The sequence below is a fragment of the Sapajus apella genome, unplaced genomic scaffold (assembly GCF_009761245.1).
Source record: "Sapajus apella isolate SASKATOON/1434 unplaced genomic scaffold, GSC_monkey_1.0 scaffold54, whole genome shotgun sequence".
NCBI lineage: Eukaryota > Metazoa > Chordata > Mammalia > Primates > Cebidae > Sapajus > Sapajus apella.
In genome coordinates, this window is record NW_022436994.1 from 10,661,678 (window position 1) to 10,669,676 (window position 7,999).

Here is a 7,999-nt window from a genome sequence, read left to right on the forward strand (position 1 = left end):
ATGATTCAGTTACCTCCCCACAGCACATGGGAATTCTGGGAGATACAATTCAAGGTGAGATTTGGGTGGGGACACAGACAAACCATATCATTGTCTGTTAATGGAAGTACAGGTTTCAGCCACATTCTTGAATTACAAAGAATTTTTTTTTTTTTTTTTTTTTTTTTTTTAGAGTTTGAGATGCTCAAAAGATATGTTGAAATAAGACATGGAAGAATGAACTATTTATAAAGTGCTATTTTCTTTTTTGGATTAGGTCTTTTGCCTCAATCACTAACTGTTAAATAACTTATTTATCATGTGTTTTGATCTTTAATGTCAATTTTTGTTCAGTACATCTAGGGAAAATTAAATTCCATTTACTTTTTTTGCTTTATTTATCATAAATAAAATTATAAATGCCAGTAATTTGGGAGTATAGATTCACAGTCCTTTTTTATTCTTGAAGCTTATTCAGAGAATTTTTAGGATGCAGGTATATGTTTATATATATTTATTCTCTCCCTCTGATCTTTCTCCCTGAGGACAAATATGATGGATTTGTAGTGGTAGTTTTAAACTTGAAGCTATCAAGGAAGTACTTTAAAATGTCTTAGGCAAGCTTGTTTTTCCTTTTTCTTGTCTGATAGTAAAGAAAGCTGAGTGTCTCTTTTTATGCCTTTTAAAAAATGTGTTCTCTAGATGCTGGCAAACAAGTCGGAATATGAATGAACCATGAAATTGTTCATGGCAATGACTGTGGGAGGGAATAGGAGGGAAACTCCAGGGCAGATTCTGAGCTAGAGCTGATGTAATGCATCCTGGGGAAACAGTGGTCAGTACTCAGGTAGCTTTGAGGAGGAAAGTTAATAGCAGAGGATACTGCCAGAAACAAGCATGGATAAAGAAAGAAAATAAATGAAAACAGTGAGACCATTGATAATAAAGTACATGAGGGAATAGGATTTGGGGCCTCTGTGGAAATCCTTAGAGGCCAGAGGCTCTAAAAGCTGGCACTGCTGCATTTTTCCTTTGATGTAATAGTCATTAGAAAACAATAGTAAGGCACAGCTAGTATCAGCATGGAAACTGGCTATATCAATGTTGATTTTTTAATACTTGTATTATAGGATAGTGTCGTATGTGGAGTCTTTTTCTCATTGACAACAAAAGCAAGCATGCTTTGAACTGAATTGACAGCTTGGTGCCTGTACACATAAATATAACACTTTTCAGGTAGTTAATTCATGAATAGTCAATGAACCAGTAAAGGACAAAAAGTGACATATGGCAGCCTGGTGTGGATGAAGTGTGACTGTCACATTCCCCTCCCTTTTTCCTTTCTCTAATTTATTAAAAGAAACAAAGCCAGGCTCATGTAGCCAGAATATAGTACCTCTGGAAAAAATTTACTTAAGGGAAGTCTTAACAGAAGAGAGTGTATTGGTTAAATGTCTCATCTACTGTTTGGCTAAGTTGTGTTAATTGAAATTTTATTCAAAATGAAAATTTGAATTCTTGAAATAAACTGGTAAAGCAGGTTTTTGTTTTTTAAAATTATTACTGAACCAATATTTCCAAATAAGTAATATTTAGCTAGTTGTGTTAATTTTGCCAGAACGTTTCTCTGTAAATAAACTACAGGTATAGCCTGACTGTTTTTGTGGATTTTCATACATAAACCAAAATAGAAAACATTCTTGATTTTTCTTTTTGTATTAACCAAGGATTTTTAAAAGATACTGATTTTATTATTTTTAGCAAATTAGATTTAATGGAAATTTCTTGGTGACTTTGAGGTCTTTAGAACAGTGTTTAGAGGAACTCTTAATGGGGAGGTATTTACAACCCAGTTAATAACTCTGCCACTTAAAAAACCTCAGTCTCCTTGGCTGCTAATGAAGGTTGTGATATTTAGTTTGGTGAGACAGTTTGCACCTTGCTTTTCTCTGGCTTTGTTCCAGGACTCTGATTCTGAAAGAGTTACCATTGGAGAGGGTCTTCATAGCCTGATTCTCCAGCTCTCTCAATTCTCCTCTAGTCTTTCCAAAGCATTTGAAATCAGCAGAAAAATTAGCAGTAGATTTTGATAAAGTACTTGTGATATAAAGAATTAATACTTGTTTGAAATAGCTCCTCAACTTCCCCCATCACCCACTGCAAACCAAAAGATTCTGGAAACTTGCTCCTAGAAATGCAACTTTCCTTCTGATATGAGAAAATTGTTGCTATATATGTAAAGCATGTGGATCTTGTGTTGTAGATGTTTTAATGACACATCAGAAATTTAAATCTCATTTGAGTTGGGTCTGTAATATTGGACATCAGATTATGGTGAGATACCTGCAACTCAAGTCTGTGAGAGCAGGATGTCTATAGGGCACCCTTTCCTTCTTTCAGAGCATTTACAATGATTTTTGTGATGAGATTTGCCACCACTGGGAATGACCATGATGGAGAGGTTATAAGAGACACACATTTTATTCTTTTCCTTTTTTTTGGTGGTGGTGGGGGGTGGGGTCTTGTTCTGTTGCCCAGGCTGCTGGAGTATGAAGGTGCAATTATGAATCACTACAGCCTCAAACTCCTGGGCTCAAGTGATCCTCCTGCCTCAGCCTCCCGAGTAGCTGAGACTAGAAGTGTGCACCACTAGGCCCAGGTAATTTATTTATTTATTTTGTAAAGATAGGGTCTTGCTATGTTGCCCCAGGCTGTTCTCAAACTCCAGGGTCAACTGATCCTCCTGCCTTGTTTTCCCAAAGTATTGGCAATACAGGTGTGAGCCACTGCCCCCAGCCTTGTTGTTCTTGGTAGAGAATCCTCTCACTGTCTTCACTGATGGTTTCCAGAGGGAGATGAATGTGAAGATAATATAGTCTAAAGAAGTTTCTTCAGAACTCAGTCTCTCTCTCTGGGGTCTCATTGCCTATTTCATATTCTGAATGGTATTTCAGGCCATCCCAAAACTGCCAGATCTGGTCAAGAGTGCGGTTGTTATGTACTATAAGGTGTGCCACTTTTTGAGCAAACAGTCAAATATGGTAGTTAAGAGCATGCACTGTGAATCTTTGCTATAAGATGGTGGCATATTGTACTTTCCAGAGGTGTAATTTACCACTTTCAACCGCTTGTTCCTTATGCGTCCATTGAGATGAGGGATCTCTGTCCTCTCCTCTTGAATCTGCACAGGCTCATGACTAGCCATGACTAGCTTATGACCAATAGAATATGGTGAAAGTACTGCACAATGACTGAGGCTAAGTCAGAAAAGTCAGTGTGGTCTCCACCGTGTTTTCTGGGACACTTGCTTTTGAATCACTGTGCTGCCATGTACGATACTCAGCTATTCTGAAGCTGCCATGCTGTGAAGAAAGCTCAGGCTACAGAGAAAGGCTATATGTAGCACCCTAGTCAGAGATCCCCAGTCCCATCCTCCCTGCCCTGCACAGCAGGAAGTGAGCTCTGCCTCCTGTTAGGTCAGCAGTGGTATTAGATTCTCATAGGAATGTGAATCCTGTTGTGAGCTGTGCATATGAGGGATCTAGGTTGCTTGCTCCTTATGAGAATCTAACTAGTGCCTGATGATCTGAGTTGGAACAATTTCATCCCAAAACCATCCTCCTGCCCTCCTCTGTGGAAAAATTGTCTTTCTTGAAACCGGTCCCTAGCGTCAAAAATGTTGGGGACCGCTGCTCTAGTTGACAGCTTTAGTTTAGATTCTAGCCAACAGTAGGATCAGCGATCACACATGTAAGTGATTTCTTCAAATGACACCAGTCCCATTGAGTCATCACTAATTGTTACGTCTTCTCAGTTGTGACCTCAGACATTGTTCCTGACCTTTGTGTTTTCTCTAAATTTCTGAACCACAGAATTCATGTGTATGATAAAATTGTTTTTTTAAGGTGCATTTTGGTGTAATTTCTTATACAGCAAGAGTAACTGGAATATAAACCTTGGTAAATTCTCGACTTTTGTGTTCCCTAGTTTCCAATCTTTAAGATGGGGATAATAATAGTACTCCCTCAGAGAAATGAGTTAATGGATTTAAAGCACTTGAAACAGTACCTAGCACACAGTACAGGTTCACTAAATTTGAACTACTTTCTAAGATTCATTAGACTACTAAATGTTTTTGGGAGCATAGTTATGTTAGAAATAGTGAACTCAGATTTACTAATGAAATGATCATTATGAAATGTAAAAAGGAAAAAAAAATTATACGACTTTTCTTAATTTGAAGTTCTTTTCCACATTTGAGAAGTTGAGATTCTGATAATTGTTCTCGAGAATATCAGCTTGTGGCCAGGCACAGTGGCTCACGCCTGTAATCCCAGCATTTTTGGAGGCCGGGGTGGGCAGAATACTTGAGGTCAGAAATTTGAGACCAGCCTGGCCAACATGATGAAACCCCATCTCTACTAAAAATACAAAAATTAGCCAGGCATGGTGGTAGGCACCTGTAATCCTAGCTACTCGGGAAGCTGAGGCACGAGAATCACTAGAACCTGGGAGATAGAGGTTGCAGTGAGCTGAGATTGTGCCATTGCACTCCAGTCTGGGTGACAGAGGCAAGACTCGTCTCAAAAAAAAAAAAAACCCAAAAGCAAACAATATCAGCTCATATGGGTAGGCTGTCTCCTCAAAATAACTCTAGCTTTCCTTGCTTGCCTGTTTATAGCTATCTATGAATTAAATGCCTTTGAAATGCATTTATATTGTTTCCTTGATCATGATCTAGAATGACAAATTCTGTGGTTACTGGATAGAGTAGTTAGAGAACTTAAAAAAAATCATCCTAAAATGTCACTTTCAAACTTTTAAGTGATGTGGAGAAGATATCAGTGTTTATATCATTACATATAAAATCATTATCATAGACATTTATACTTTTCAGATGCTTACAATAATTATCTTGATCTTCATCTTTCTGTTGTGAAAGATTTCTTTCACTTTCTGTAATAGTACCTGTCACCATGACATTTTAGTTGACTGTTTTCAAACATAGGAGATTAATATCAACTTCTTTGTTTAAAAAATGCGCCTATTGAAAAATATTTACTTTAGGCTAGCCATGTGTGATATGCCTTCTTCCAGTTTCTCATTAAAATATGTGTATAGTTCCATAATGGAATTGAGAAAAGTAGCTATCAATAATTACTCAATTTTAGAGTTGTTTCCACTAACTACTTACTACATTGGAGTAGACTAAGAAAGTCTTAGTGATCTGTTTATGCTTTGACTTCTAAAATAGGAGATTAAGTTGGGAAGTGGGTAGGAAGAGGCTTTGATCCATTCCTGTTGTTTGTTCACACCTTGGAGACACAGGTTACCATGAGTGACTATGAGGACTTGTACTATTTTGTTCATATTATGTATATTGTGACATATTAAAAGCCTATTAACCTCCTCAGAGATTTCTTTCTCTCTCTCAATCCCACCTCCTCCAAACCTGCATGTTCCACACTAGTTTTTGCATATCTACTAAGAGACTAAATTTCCAGTGTGCAAGATGGAAGAGAATGAAAGGAAGGTATTAGGATATTACATTCCAGGGATGTGATGTAGCAGTAAATGTGTTAAGAAGAACCTTAAAAGAAGTGTGCTTTTGGGGTTTCAGAGTATTCATTTATTTTCTGTTAAAAGATAAACTATAGAATGGTCCTGTTGATGTAGGAATGAATTCTCATAATATGAGAAGAAAGGAATAATAGATTTTAAATCAGCCCAACATGGTTGTACTGCCTGCTTAGTACTATAAATTCAGCCATGGCCTGTGTATATCAGCCTGTAGATTTAAAACCTAACCAAATTAAATGTGAACAAATTTTCACCGTCCAAATTGATAGTGATAGGAATCAAGGGCAATCTGCATGCCCTGACATTAAAAATTGTATTTTATTTTTGCAAGGATAATTTTCATGGGCACTATGAAAGAAATCTGCATGAACAATATCTGCATAAAAGAAGGGAACCATTACCCCAAAGATAAGAAAGTCTTAAAAATCATATTGAACATGATTTATTGTGGTAGACAAAAGATATTTATGAGAAGTGTCAGATTTTCTTAGTAACAGAGCAAAATATATGATCTCTAGGAAACCAGAACATAAAGTCATAACAAAAAGTCAGAATGAGATTTTAAAAGGAGATGGAATAAAGATGACCAAATGAAAACAATCTGAAAATGCAATAGCAGAATAAAAATCTGTAATGACAGTTAAACATAGCAGAGGTGATGCTGCAGAAAATGGAGTCAATTCTGTATACAATGAATGGGTCAATCCTATAGTATTTATCTGAGATTTTTTAGGAGGAGAAAATAATGATGGAAATGATGAGAGTGAAAGTGACAGATACTAAAGACAGAGAAGTATCAAACTGACGAATAAGTTCCTAATGTAGAAACCAGAATATATGGTACAGAAGCAAAGTGTAAAACCAGAAGAAAACTTTCTTGAGCTGAAAAGTTCTTTTTTTGTTGTTTTTTGTTTTTTTCCTAGAGACAGGGTCTCACCATATCACCCAGGCTGGAGTGCAGTGGCGCAGTCTTGGCTCACTATAGCCTCTGCCTCCTGGGCTTAAGCCATCCTCCCATCTCAGCCTCCCGAGTAGCTGCAACTACAGGTGCATGCTATCACTTGGCTAATTGTGTATTTTTTGTAGATACGGGGTTTCGCCATGTTGTCCAGGCTGGTCACGAACTCCTGGGCTCAAGTGATTCGCCTGCCTTGGCCTCTCACAGTGCTGGGATTACAGGCGTGAGCCACCATGGCCAGCCACTTGAGCTAAAAAGTTCTGAAGCTGTAGTTCCAAAGTGTAGGCTTCATTGTAGGCAAAATTAATGAAAAGAAATCTCCATCTGTCTCAATTCTGGTAGCATTTATAACTTTGGAGATAAAGGGAAAAACTCATAGATTTAAAAACAAATAGGCTACTCTAGTGATGCAGAAGTCAGTGTTTCTTCATTGCACGTTTCTTTTTATTTATCCTTCCAGTGCTTCATTTGGCTTCTTAAATCTGATTTGGTAATTAGTTCTGGCAAAAGCTCAACCATTAACGGATAAAGTATTTCTTTTCTCTGTTCACTTTGAACCTTTAGTTACATATGTGTTGGGCCCTCTTTTATACCCTTTGCATTTCTTATACTGTCTTCCCTACTTACCTTTTTTTTTTTTTTTTGGTCTCCCTGTCCCGAATTCTGTACAGTAACTTTTTTTTTTTTTTGAGATGGAGTTTCGCTCTTGTTGCCCAGGCTGGAGTGCAATGGTGCGATCTCGGCTCACCGCAACCTCCGCCTCCTGGGCTCAGGCAATTCTCCTGCCTCAGCCTCCTGAGTAGCTGGGATTACAGGCATGCGCCACCATGCCCAGCTGATTTTTTGTATTTTTAGTAGAGATGGGGTTTCACTATGTTGACCAGGATAGTCTCGATCTGTTGACCTCGTGATCCACCCGCCTCGGCCTCCCAAAGTGCTGGGATTACAGGCGTGAGCCACCGCACCCGGCCTGTACAGTAACTTTTAAGGCTGTGCTGGTAAAATGGTTCCCCAGTGAAAAAGAAGCCCTGATTTGTAGCATTTGTTGATTTCCATAGTATAAATATCCTCATCAAGGGTAGTCTCAGGCAACCTGCTTGACTTTACTGATGCAGAATTAGGAGGAGCTACACATAATTGGTTCTTGCAAGCTGATTCAAACTACTTCCAGCATATCTCTAGACTTGTCTTTTGTCTTTCCATTATTATCTCTGAAGGTGAATCCAGTCTGTTAAACCTCTCCATTCGGTTCTTAATTGGAGTTAGTATATTTTATTTTTAGTTCTAGAGTCTCTTTTTTTAAAAACATCTGTTACTGTTTATAATCTTTAGTTCTCTGCTAAATGTTTCCAACTTGTCATCTTATTTCTTCTATCACAGAAAACACATAAGAGTCTGCATCTGATAATCCACTTTCTAAGGTTCTTTCCTGACCCCTTTTCCTTTCTACTGCTGCTTATTCCTACATTTCTTGCATACTTC

The 7,999-nt window shown here is 37.8% G+C and overlaps 1 protein-coding gene across 2 annotated transcripts in view; it reads left to right on the forward strand.

Annotated features, from left to right (window-relative positions):
- The window catches only part of LOC116527390 (cytochrome c oxidase assembly factor 1 homolog), an 87,235-nt gene that overhangs the window by 41,253 nt on the left and 37,983 nt on the right, over window positions 1–7,999 (forward strand). The window lies entirely within an intron of this gene.